The 13,745-nt window shown below is 45.1% G+C and overlaps 1 non-coding gene across 1 annotated transcript; it reads left to right on the top strand.

Moving 5' to 3' along the window:
- Positions 1-824: 824 nt before the first annotated feature.
- Trnas-uga lies at positions 825-899 on the top strand. Its single transcript has one exon. It is a non-coding gene; the product is annotated as a tRNA-Ser (tRNA).
- Positions 900-13,745: the final 12,846 nt, after the last annotated feature.

Raw genomic sequence — 13,745 nt, 5'->3', positions numbered from 1 at the left:
TGAATAACGAAGGCAACAGATCCTACTAAATAATAAACGTTGTTCCTGCTTATGTATTTATTGTAGATTGAAAAAAACTTTAGATTACAAAGTTTACATTTCGTAAGTAAATTACTAATCAATTGCCCAACTCTGACCATTATTATGACTGCGCGGTCTGTTATCAGTAACGCGAAATGACTGACATCATCTACATACCAAACACTAGAAGACACTACTTTCAAAGATGATCTACGGTGGTGTGGAACCTCAGTGGAAATAAACTAACGTGATCACAGCTGTTTAGCTTTTTTAGCCTCAATAAGTCGAAGCAATTTGCGATATCACCGTATGTACTGCGTCCGGTGCGTCGGAGCGATGGTTCTCGTACTTGTCTGTGACGATGGAAGAACTCCAGCCACAAATAAACTCTTTCAGACACTAGGACGGCAAAAGGCGGTCCTCTCGCTAATATACTCTAATACTGTCTTCTCCTCTGTCCGCATCTCGTGGTCGTGCGGTAGCGTTTTCGCTTCCCACGCCCGGGTTCCCGGGTTCGATTCCCGACGGGGTCAGGGATTTTCTCTGAGTCGCGATGACTGGGTGTTGTGTGCTGTCCTTAGATTAGTTAGGTTTAAGTAGTTCTAAGTTCTAGGGGACTGATGACCACAGAAGTTAAGTCCCATAGTGCTCAGAACCATTTGAACCTTTGCCTTTCGATGGCAAGTGCTTTTTCTTTCAGGAGTGCTAGTTCTGCAAGGTTCGCAGGAGAGGTTCTGTGAAGTTTCGAAGGTAGGAGACGAGGTACTGGCGGAATTGAAACTGTGAGGACGGGGCGTGAGTCGTGCTTGGGTAGCTCAGTTGGTAGAGCACTTGCCCGTGAAAGGCAAAGGTCCCGAGTTCGAGTCTCGGTCCAGCACACAGTTTTAATCTGCCAGGAAGTTTCATATCAGCGCACACTCCGCTGTAGAGCGAAAATTTCATTCTACAAACATCCCCCAGGCTGTGGCTAAGCCATGTCTCCGCAATACCCTTTCTTTCAGGAGTGCTAGTTCTGCAAAGTTCGCAGGAGAGCTTCTGTAAAGTTTGGAAGGTAGGAGACGAGGTACTGGCAGAAGTAAAGCTGTGAGGACGGGGCGTGAGTTGTGCTTGGGTAGCTCAGTTGGTAGAGCACTTGCCCGCGAAAGGCAAAGGTCCCGTGTTCGAGTCTCGGTCCGGCACACAATGTCAGTCTCCTTTATATATTCATATATACGATGTACGACCTATCGGATTGATACCTAATTGTGTTTGTAGATCACGGCAAAGTGTGCGGATGGGTGCTTGTAATGCCCGAAATTATAGTCACCTTCCAATCATCGTAACAAGGTCACTCAAACGTGCCCGATACCTGCGTACCGAATAGCCCTTCTGAGCTACGACTAATGTGATGCTGGAGCGTGCAGACACTCTCAGCCGATATGATGCAAACTAATTTCTCCCGCAAGGCCTCATACAAGTCTGCGGTCCCGAGAGGCGCTCAAAAAGCTTCAGTGGACTGTAGCTCCTCATCCGCCCTATAACGCGTGTCTCGTATCTTCCAACATCCATCTCTTTCGTCCAATGAAGGATTCACTTCGCAGGAAGCAGTAGGTGGAAGATGAGGTTATTGATGCAGCACGACATTCGCTGCGACATCGACCAGCAGAGTGGTACCACGCGTGCATACAGGCACTCCCAGTACATTATGTTCAAAAGTAGGGTCTTGTAGGTAAAAGAGTCAGGAATAACATGATGTATTGGAATCCTGAATAAAGCCAAACTGCTTTCACAAAAAAAGTGTTGCACTACTCATATAACGCCCATCGTAATACTAATGTCACATGATATTCCTGTTTATAGACTGCTAAATAGAATTTCTGATTTTATTTTGACAGTGGACAGTAAAGAAATATGGCTTAAAATTGTGCTGTAAAAAGGCAAAGTCTTTTGGAAAATTAACATCTAGAAACTTCTGACGTTGTATCAATCTTTGTGTTACGAATGTTTAACCATGTCACCTGCAGAGAAAAACGATTTTACACCTTTCTGACAGAGGCACGGTACAGATGTAAGTGCATTTTTGTAATGTTTTTGCCGGCCGAAGTGGCTGTGCGGTTAAAGGCGCTGCAGTCTGGAACCGCAAGACCGCTACGGTCGCAGGTTCGAATCCTGCCTCGGGCATGGATGTTTGTGATGTCCTTAGGTTAGTTAGGTTTAACTAGTTCTAAGTTCTAGGGGACTAATGACCTCAGCAGTTGAGTCCCATAGTGCTCAGAGCCATTTCAACCATTTTTTTTGTAATGTTTTGCCAACAATAATCGGACGATCTAATGTTACACTTTATTTTATAGGATATACAACCTTCTAATACTGCTGCTTTGATTATCTATAGTAAGTAATTCCTGTCCGGTTGAATTAGATTGGAAGCGACTTTTTTGGTGACGCAGCGATCGATCGACAAAGGTACTCTATCTTTACTTATTTTCTTTTTTGAAAATCGTACCTGTATCTCAGTCCCAAGTCCGATTATCTTTTTACACAATAGTTCCTTTGTATGACTAACTATTTACATCGTTATTCGTCACCAAGCACACTGTTAACTAACAGTGGCCGCTTTGGCCTAAATTTAACTTTCACTCAAGGCGATAAAGCATTTACAACAACTTCAGTTTAAAATCAGAACAAAAATAACTCCCACTTTTTTACCGCCTCTGAAACAAATCCTTTTGTTTGAGACATCAAGATACACACGAACAGGAAATTTAATCAACTTCTTCGGAAGGAACAACTTCATAGTCTTAGTGATTTTTGATCGCTCACAGTCAAGTAAAGAACTTCTCTTGTTCCACACATCATCCATCCCTCTGTTAGTTGACCACGAGTCTGGATAGTTCTTTTTTTTTTTTTTTTTTTTTTTTTTTACTGCGGTCAAATTTACGTCCATTCCAGTCTGTGACCTCATTAATTTATTGTTTTTCCCATCTTAGTAATTCCAAACATTCCCTTACACGCTTAACAAGCTCTCAGCTATTGATTTATTTTCTCAGAAAAATCCAACTGGTAGTTGGGAGCTCCAACTTAAGGCGCGTAATGGGGCCCCTTAGGGATACGGCTGCAAGGGAGAGAAAGAAAACCAATGTGCACCCCGTGTGCATACCGAGGGAAGTCATTCCAGATGTGGAAAGGGTCTTTCCGGATGCCATGAAGGGTACAGGGTGCACCCATCTGCAGCTGGTCGCTCATGTCGGCACCAATGATGTGTGTGGCTATGGATCGGAGGAAATCCTCTCTGGCTTCCTGCGGCTATCTGATTTGGTGAACTGCCGGTCTCGCTAGAGGGATGAAAGCAGAGCTCACCATCTGCAGCATCGTCGACAGGACTGACTGCGGACCTTTGGTACAGAGCTGAGTGGAGGGTCTGAATCAGAGGCTGAGGCGGTTCTGCGACCGTGAGGGCTGCAGATTCCTCGACTTGCGCCATAGGGTGGTGGGGTTTCGGGTGCCACTGGATAGGTCAGGAGTCCACTACACACAGAAGGCGGCTACACGGGTAGCAGGGGTTATGTGGCGTGGACTGGGCGGTTTTTTAGGTTAGATGGCCTCGGGCAAGTACAGAAAGGACAACAGCCTCAAAGGGTGCGGGGCAAAGTCAGGACATGCGGGGACCAAGCAGCAATCGTTATTGTAATTGTATACTGTCGAAGTTGCGTTGGTAAAGTACCGGAACTTCAAGCGCTGATACAAAGCACTGAAGCTGTAATCGTTATAGGTACGGAAAGCTGGCTGAAGCCAGAGATAAATTCTGCCGAAATTTTTACAAAGGCACATACGGTGTTTTGAAAGGATAGATTGCATGCAACCGGTGGTGGTGTGTTTGTCGCTGTTAGTAGTAGTAGTAGTTTATCCTGTAGTGAAGTAGAAGTGCATAGTTCCTGTGAATTATTATTGGTGGAGGTTATATTCAACAACCGAGCTAGGTTAATAATTGGCTCCTTTTACCGACCTCCCGACTCAGCAGCATTAGTGGCAGAACAACTGAGAGAAAATCTGGAGTACATCTCACATAAATTTCCTCAGCATGTTATAGTCTTAGGTGGAGATTTCAATTTACCAGATATAGACTGGGACATTCAGGTGTTTAGGACGGGTGGTAGGGACAGAGCATCGAGTGACATTATACTGAGTGCACTATCTTAAAATTACCTCGAGCAATTAAACAGAGAACCGACTCGTGGAGATAACATCTTGGACCTACTGATAACAGACCCGAACTTTTCGAGTCTGTAAGCGCAGAACAGGGAATCAGTGATCATAAGGGCGTTGAATACGGAAGTAAACAGGAATATAAAAAAAAGGAGGATCTGTTTAGCAAGAGTAATAGGAGGCAGATTTCAGACTATCTAACAGATCAAAACGAAAATTTCTGTTCCGACACTGACAATGTTGAGTGTTTATGGAAAAAGTTCAAGGCAATCGTAAAATGCGTTTTAGACAGGTACGTGCCGAGTAAAACTGTGAGGGACGGGAAAAACCCACCGTGGTTCAACAACAAACTAGGAAACTACTGCGAGAGCAAAGAGAGCTTTACTGCAAATTTAAACGCAGCCAAAAGCTCTCAGACACACTGAAGCTAAACGATGTCAAAGTTAGCGTAAGGAGGGCTATGCGTGAAGCGTTCAGTGAATTCGAAAGTAAAATTCTATGTACCGACTTGACAGAAAATCCTAGGAAGTTCTGGTCTTACGTTAAATCAGTAAGTGGATCGAAACAGCATATCCAGACACTCTGCGATGATAATGGCATTGAAACAGAGGATGACACGCGTAAAGCTGCAATACTAAACACCTTTTTCCAAAGCTGTTTCACAGAGGAAGACCACAATGCAGTTCCTTCTCTAAATCCTCGCACGAACGAAAAAATGTCCATGGAATACAAAACCAACTGAAATTACTCAATATAGACGAAGGTCCACTGGACCTGACGGGATACCAAATCGATTCTACACAGAGTACGCGAAAGAACTTGCCCCCCTTCTAACAGCCGTGTACCGCAAGTCTCTAGAGGAACGGAAGGTTCCAAATGATTGGAAAAGAGCGCAGTTAGTTCCAGTTTGCAAGAAGGGTCGTCGAGCAGATACGCAAAACTATAGGACTATATCTCTGACATCGATCTGTTGTAGAATTTTAGAACATGTTTTTTGCTCGCATATCATGTCATTTCTGGAAACCCAGAATCTGCTCTGTAGGAATCAACATGGATTCCGGAAACAGCGATCGTGTGAGACCCAACTCGCTTTATTTGTTCATGAGACCCAAAAAATATTAGATATAGGCTCCCAGGTAAATGCCACTTTCCTTGACTTCCGGAAGGCGTTCGATAAAGTTCCGCACTTCAAAAATGGTTCAAATGGTTCTGAGCACTATGGGACTGAACATCTGAGGTCATCAGTCCCCTAGAACTTAGAACTACTAACCTAAGGACATCACACACATCCATGCCCGAGGCAGGATCCGAACCTGCGACCGTAGCGGTCGAGCGGTTCCAGACATCTACATCTACATTTATACTCCACAAGCCACCCAACGGTGTGTGGCGGAGGGCACTTTACGTGCCACTGTTATTACCTCCCTTTCCTGTTCCAGTCGCGTATGGTTCGGGGGAAGAACGACTGTCTGAAAGCCTCCGTGCGTGCTCGAATCTCTCTAATTTTACATTCGTGATCTCCTCGGGTTGTATAAGTAGGGGGAAGCAATATATTCGATACCTCATCCAGAAACGCACCCTCTCGAAACCTGGCGAGCAAGCTACACCGCGATGCAGAGCGCCTCTCTTGCAGAGTCTGCCACTTGAGTTCGCTAAACATCTCCGTAACGCTTTCACGGTTACGAAATAACCCTGTGACGAAACGCGCCGCTCTTCTTTGGATCTTCTCTATCTCCTTCGTCAACCCGACCTGGTACGGATCCCACACCGATGAGCAACACTCAAGTATAGGTCGAACGATTGTTTTGTAAGCCACCTCCTTTGTTGATGGACTACATTTTCTAAGGACTCTCCCAATGAATCTCAATCTGGTACCCGCCTTACCAACAATTAATTTTATATGATCATTCCACTTCAAATCGTTCCGTACGCATACTCCCAGATATTTTACAGAAGTAACTCCTACCAGTGTTCGTTCCGCTATCATACACTCCTGGAAATTGAAATAAGAACACCGTGAATTCATCGTCCCAGGAAGGGGAAACTTTATTGACACATTCCTGGGGTCAGATACATCACATGATCACACTGACAGAACCACAGGCACATAGACACAGGCAACAGAGCATGCACAATGTCGGCACTAGTACAGTGTATATCCACCTTTCGCAGCAATGCAGGCTGCTATTCTCCCATGGAGACGATCGTAGAGATGCTGGATGTAGTCCTGTGGAACGGCTTGCCATGCCATTTCCACCTGGCGCCTCAGTTGGACCAGCGTTCGTGCTGGACGTGCAGACCGCGTGAGACGACGCTTCATCCAGTCCCAAACATGCTCAATGGGGGACAGATCCGGAGATCTTGCTCGCCAGGGTAGTTGACTTACACCTTCTAGAGCACGTTGGGTGGCACGGGATACATGCGGACGTGCATTGTCCTGTTGGAACAGCAAGTTCCCTTGCCGGTCTAGGAATGGTAGAACGTTGGGTTCGATGACGGTTTGTATGTACCGTGCACTATTCAGTGTCCCTCGACGATCACCAGTGGTGTACGGCCAGTGTAGGAGATCGCTCCCCACACCATGATGCCGGGTGTTGGCCCTGTGTGCCTCGGTCGTATGCAGTCCTGATTGTGGCGCTCACCTGCACGGCGCCAAACACGCATACGACCATCATTGGCACCAAGGCAGAAGCGGCTCTCATCGCTGAAGACGACACGTCTCCATTCGTCCCTCCATTCACGCCTGTCGCGACACCACTGGAGGTGGGCTGCACGATGTTGGGGCGTGAGCGGAAGACGGCCTAACGGTGTGCGGGACCGTAGCCCAGCTTCATGGAGACGGTTGCGAATGGTCCTCGCCGATACCCCAGGAGTAACAGTGTCCCAAATTTGCTGGGAAGTGGCGGTGCGGTCCCCTACGGCACTGGGTAGGATCCTACGGTCTTGGCGTGCATCCGTGCGTCGCTGCGGTCCGGTCCCAGGTCGACGGGCACGTGCACCTTCCGCCGACCACTGGCGACAACATCGATGTACTGTGGAGACCTCACGCCCCACGTGTTGAGCAATTCGGCGGTACGTCCACCCGGCCTCCCGCATGCCCACTATACGCCCTCGCTCAAAGTCCGTCAACTCCACATACGGTTCACGTCCACGCTGTCGCGGCATGCTACCAATGTTAAAGAGTGCGATGGAGCTCCGTATGCCACGGCAAACTGGCTGACACTGACGGTGGCGGTGCACAAATGCTGTGCAGCTAGCGCCATTCGACGGCCAACACCCCGGTTCCTGGTGTGTCCGCTGTGCCGTGCGTGTGATTATTGCTTGTACAGCCCTCTCGCAGTGTCCGGAGCAAGTATGGTTGGTCTGACACACCGGTGTCAATGTGTTCTTTTTTCCATTTCCAGGAGTGTATAATCATACAATAAAGGATCCTTCTTTCTATGTACTCGCATTACATTACATTTATCTATGTTAAGGGTCAGTTGCCACTCCCTGCACCAAGTGCCTATCCGCTGCAGATCTTCCTGCATTTCGCTACAAATTTCTAATGCTGCAACTTCTCTGTATACTACAGCATCATCCACGAAAAGCCGCATGGAACTTCCGACACTATCTACTAGGCCATTTATATGTATTGTGAAAAGCAATGGTCCCATAAAACTCCCCTGTGGCACGCCAGAGGTTACTTTAACGTCTGTAGACGTCCCTCCATTGATAACAACATGCTGTGTTCTGAAACTTCCTGGCAGATTAAAACTGTGTGCCCGACCGAGACCTGAACTCGGGACCTTTGCCTCTCGCGGGCAAGTGCTCTACCAACTGAGCTACCGAAGCACGACTCACGCCCGGTACTCACAGCTTTACTTCTGCCAGTCCCGAGTTCGAGTCTCGGTCGGGCACACAGTTTTAATCTGCCAGGAAGTTTCATATCAGCGCACACTCCACTGCAGAGTGGAAATCTCATTCTGGAAACATCCCCCAGGCTGTGGCTAAGCCATGTCTCCGCAGTATCCTTACTTTCAGGAGTGCTAGTTCTGCAAGGTTCGCAGGAGAACTTCTGTAAAGTTTGGAAGGTAGGAGACGAGGTACTGGCAGAAGTAAAGCTGTGAGTACCGGGCGTTAGTCGTGCTTCGGTAGCTCAGTTGGTAGAGCACTTGCCCGCGAAAGGCAAAGGTCCCGAGTTCGAGTCTCGGTCGGGCACTCAGTTTTAATCTGCCAGGAAGTTTCATATCAGCGCACACTCCGCTGCAGAGTGAAAATCTCATTCTGGAAACATCCCCCAGGCTGTGGCTAAGCCATGTCTCCGCAATATCCTTTCTTTCAGGAGTGCTAGTTCTGCAAGATTCGCAGGAGAGCTTCTGTAAAGTTTGGAAGGTAGGAGACGAGGTACTGGCAGAAGTAAAGCTGTGAGTACCGGGCGTGAGTCGTGCTTCGGAAGCTCAGTTGGTAGAGCACTTGCCCGCGAAAGGCAAAGGTCCCGAATTCGAGTCTCGGTCAGGCACACAGTTTTAATCTGCCAGGAAGTTTCATATCAGCGCACACTCCGCTGCAGAGTGAAAATCTCATTCTGGAAATTCTGTGTTCTGTTTGCTAAAAACTCTTCAATCCATCCACACAGCTGGTCCGATATTCCGTAGGCTCTTACTTTATCAGGCGACAGTGCGGAACTGTATCGAACGCCTTCCGGACGTCAAGGAAAATAGCATCTACCTGGGAGCCTGTATGTAATATTTTCTGGGCCTCATGAACGAATAAAGCGAGTTGGGTCTCACACGATCGCTGTTTCCGGAATCCATGTTGATTCCTACAGAGTAGATTCTGGGTTTCCAAAAACGACATGCTACGCGAGCAAAAAATATTTTCTAAAATTCTACAACTGTAGCGCCTAGAACCGCTCGGCCACGCCGGCCGGCAGGCATATGGGATCGAAGCACAAATTGGCAGGTATTGGGTTCAGGCACCTCAGTATAGCAACTTTTTTTTTTTTTACCAGTACTACCTAGTGTAGGGATATCGATATCCTATGTATTGTCGACGCGTGCTGCTAGAGCCTTATCACGGCTATCTGCTGCTCTGAATTAGAAACTCAGTCGCTGTTTTGTGCTGTTGCGCTCGGGGGTGCGCAGATTTTGGCGCATGCGCTCTTGTATTTGGGCGACACGCTCCAGCTGCGTAATGTGCTCGCTGCGAGTGGCTCCATATAAATTAGTTGGCGCATTAGGATCATACGGAATAAAATATGGCGCCACCGGCGGCATTAATAAATGAGCCGCGCGTCGCTGGCAGACGTCGCAGTGCGGGCGCAGCGGGCAGAGCGAACACCGGACAAGGGAGCGGCGAATGGCCTGCGGCGAGGCATCGCATGGTGGCGGGAAGCTGTGCCCGGCCCCGCTCTCGTTCCTGCTGCAGATCCCGTGCACGACGAACATGAGTTGGACACCAAATGCTGTAGTGTTTGCTTATGTACCAGTGCGCCAGCGTGTAACCGACTTTTGGCTGGCGTGGAAGTGGAGGACATCAGAATGAAAGCAGTAAATTCCCACTGGGATGACTAATGTATGTGGAGTACCTCCTAATGTCGGATTTCCTTTCGCTCGGCGGAGTGCAGTAACTCGACGTGCCATGGACTCGGCAAGTCGTTAGAACTTTCAAATAACTTCCGGGTATTCAGCCAGGTAACACTTTCAGCGACCACCGATATTTCGGCGGGTGAACAACCAGCCATTTTCAAGGCAAACTGCAACGGACAGGCGACGTACATGCAAATTTAAAGCCTCGGTTCTCGGACTGATGGTGGAAAGATAACACACACACTAGACACTAGTGCCACCAAGGATGACCAAAGTCAGAGTTATCTATAGTGAGACTATGAACTCGCAGGGTAGGCAGCATTGACTCTGTCCCTCTGTTTTTTGACAAGGTAGAGAGCCGGATTCCAAACACAGTTTAAACATAAACCTCAATCCCGGTTAACGAGGTTGCTCGCTCAACTGCCTCCCTAATGACACTGTCCCAATAGCTCGACGTTCATGCCAATATCTCGGTGTTATTACATAACATGGGGTGACCAGTATCCAAGCAATGTTTGGCAATAGCAGATACTGGTCACCCCGTGTTATATAATAACACCGAGATATTGGCATGCGTGTCCAGCTATTAAGGAGGCAGTTGAGATTAAATTAGCGAGCAACCTCGTTATCAGGCATGGAGGTTTTTGTTTAAACTCTGTTTGGAATCCGGCTCTCTCCCTTGTCAAAAAACAGAGCGACAGAGTCAATGCTACCTACCCTGCGAGTTCATAGTCTCACTATCGATATTCTAATTTTGGTCATCTTTGGTGGCACTAGTGTCTAGTGTGTGTGTGTTATCGTTCCTGCATCAGTCGGAGAATCGAGGTTTTAAATTTGTATGTACGTCGCCTGTCCGTTGCAGTTTGCCTTGAAAATGGGGGGGTGTTCTCCCGCCGAAATATCAGCGGTCGCTGAAAGTGTTACCTGGCTGAATTCCCGGAAGTTATTTGAAAGTTGTATACGCCAGGAGCAACTCAGGTCTCACAAGTCGTTAGAAGTCCCTTGCAGAAATACTGAGCCATGCTGGTTCTGTAGTCGTATTGAAACGTCCCCTTTGAACAATTATACACGACTGTCCTTAAACTGACACACAATATTTTGTTAGCGCAACGCAATCTGACTTTCAAAATTCCCTACAAAAGAATGGCCCTGACTAACATTAAACTATACCTTTCACAAATCACTTACCTCACAAAAATCTTCGCTGCTCAAGCTACTGCAATACAGCGAGCGCCACTACTGCCAGCTTGATATCATCATATATAAATATAGCAGTTCATGACAAATTACAAATCTCCGCCATCTCTCTCCCCACATCCACCACTGCTGGCAGCTCACCTCCAACTGCGCAACGCTACGCGCTGTTCACAGCCAGCTGCCTAACACTACAATGGCGAGTATTACAACAATGCAAAGCAGCCACAGACTGCACACAGCACAGCCAGTGATTTTCATACAGAGGTGGCGTTACCATAAAAAACCTAAACAGCCTACTTACATAGAGAAAACATAAACAGCCTACTTACATAGAGAAAACATAAACAGCCTACTTACATAGCCCCCATGCTCCCCACAAAAAATTTTACAAATTGGTTTGGGCAGTGCCCAATACAGATTTGAAAAAATTTTTCATAATTACAATAACAAAGATATCAAATGCACACACTTATTGATACAACATTGGTCAAAAGCTAAAATTGTCTCACAGTCCATAAAGACAGTCCTAATCGTTCATTACGGTAAAATATAGTGTTTTTCTCAAAGTCTGAGCAGTAGAAGAAAATGCACACGGAAGTAGTGGATTTCCATGCAGTCTTGAAGAAGTAATGTTTTCCTTCCAACGGAAATACAGTGCTGACTCTTGACATACATACAGGTAATGGGCCACAACAGAGCAAACCCACAGCAGAGTCATTCGAAGTTTGGAAGAATATTGGTAGGTAGGTCATCACAGAGCAGAACCACTGTAGTCCTGGTAGAGATTACGGTATTGGTGGGCCACCAGAGGTGCAGACCCACTTTAGTTGTTGTAGAGATAATGGTAATGGTGGGCCATCAAAGATGCAGACCCACTGTAGTCCTTGTAGAGATAATGGTAATGGTGGGCCATCAAAGATGCAGACCCACTGTAGTCCTTGTAGAGATGGCCAGCAGCCATCTGTTGCGATTGTGCAGGTGCACATTCACCATCGAAGAGTCTTGCGGAGAATATAGCAAGTCCATAAACCACCACTTGTGCACTCACAAAGTTTTTGAAATTGTCCTTAGATCCAGCAATGCTGTTATCCAGTCCCTTGCTGAATCATTAACACACGTGCAAACACTTTCAGTCCCTACTTCTCACATATTGTCCATATACTATGACCAACAGAAACGTGTGCAGTGAAATGTAACTAACAAGTTAATAATATCATGAACTGGTGACAATTACAATTTTATAACATAAGAATACAATAACAAAGGTACAAAACACATTAAAATCATAATAATACAGATAACGTTTGTAGTAATAGGGGCTTTACAAAAGAATAGAAATAAACATATATATCAGTGTTACAGGAATTATGACATAAGTAAATACATAAAAGATCAGAATAACTTTTGAAACATCAACTTTACACATGAGCATTAAAACAAAACAGAATTAATAATGTCTAACATCTTTACAAAGTAAATAACATATTATTAACGCAAATTATATTTGAGGATATCAGTATTCCTCATCATAGTTCATGTACCTGAGTATGAGAAAAATTCTACAACAATAGTCTGATGAGGTAAACATATAAAGACAGGAAGAACATATATACACAAGGGTACCCAAACACATAGTGGGATAACACAAAAGGAAAGGACAGGGTTTGTTTCATTGCAGTATTTTGCAAACAAAACTTTCTTTGCTTCTTGGAGATCTCCCTTCATTCATCATTATTCCCAAAAGTCCTATCTAAGCCTGCCTTCTGTATTTCGTTCACATCCTCTGTCAAAAATAGTTTTTCTCTCTGCTTTCTGTATTCTGTTCACATCCTCTGTCAATAATAGTTTTTCTCCACTGTACAGTATCCTTTTTATTTTGCCAGACCATTTTCTGATAGCTTCTCAATGCATTTCTTATAAATTTATAATAGTTAGTTTCTTATATAGTCTCCTCTTAAGCTAACTTAAATCTACTGAGCTCAGATACTAAACTAAGGGACGAGGCAATGCAGCAGCACATAACAAATTAACACAAACAGCAATGCAAAAAAAATGGAAAATTGCAAAGCAAGCTACAGTAAATATAAATTACCAAGCAATGCAACATTACAACTAATATGAGCCAATGTACAGTAGCAAGAAAAATAAGTCAGTAGTAAAATTAGCTTAACAGAGTAACACAATTTAAAATTCAGTAGCACTATGCCTGGCAAACAGCAGCAGCAAATATAAAAAATATAAAACTTATATCTATACATGACAAAGCTCAAGCAGAAAAATATTACAGTAAAAACAACAATGCAGATAAGGGAAATGTATATTCACATCTTAATATCTATGTAATTGAAGTGGTGCACCACAACAACTGATTGTAAAAAGAAATATTACCATGTACTTGAAAAGAAAATTATGTGTTACTGTTACTAGTTCCTTCTTATTGTTCTTTCCTTTCCAAGTGCTCCTTTTTTTAAAGAATGTGGATTACAAAATTATCATTTAATAGATCTGTTGACAGAAAGTGTTCACATTAGCAAATGCATCTAAGTTTATTTTATAAAACTAATGCTGTAACACAGCTGGAAAACAGGTATCAAATGAAATAAGCAATTACGCAAACCAAAGCATAAAAATATCATTCAATAGTCATGTGACATTTCATAAGTTAGTAGCTCTCAACTCTCATAGAAAGACACTTGCCATAATCAGGTGTGCAGATGTACGAATATTTCCCATCAATTCATAAGCATTGCAGTAATTAGCACAAAGTACGAGTAA

The sequence above is a fragment of the Schistocerca piceifrons genome, chromosome 4 (genome assembly GCF_021461385.2).
Source record: "Schistocerca piceifrons isolate TAMUIC-IGC-003096 chromosome 4, iqSchPice1.1, whole genome shotgun sequence".
NCBI lineage: Eukaryota > Metazoa > Arthropoda > Insecta > Orthoptera > Acrididae > Schistocerca > Schistocerca piceifrons.
The sequence above is the reverse complement of the archived record's forward strand: the minus strand, read 5'-3'. Positions and strand labels throughout refer to the sequence as shown.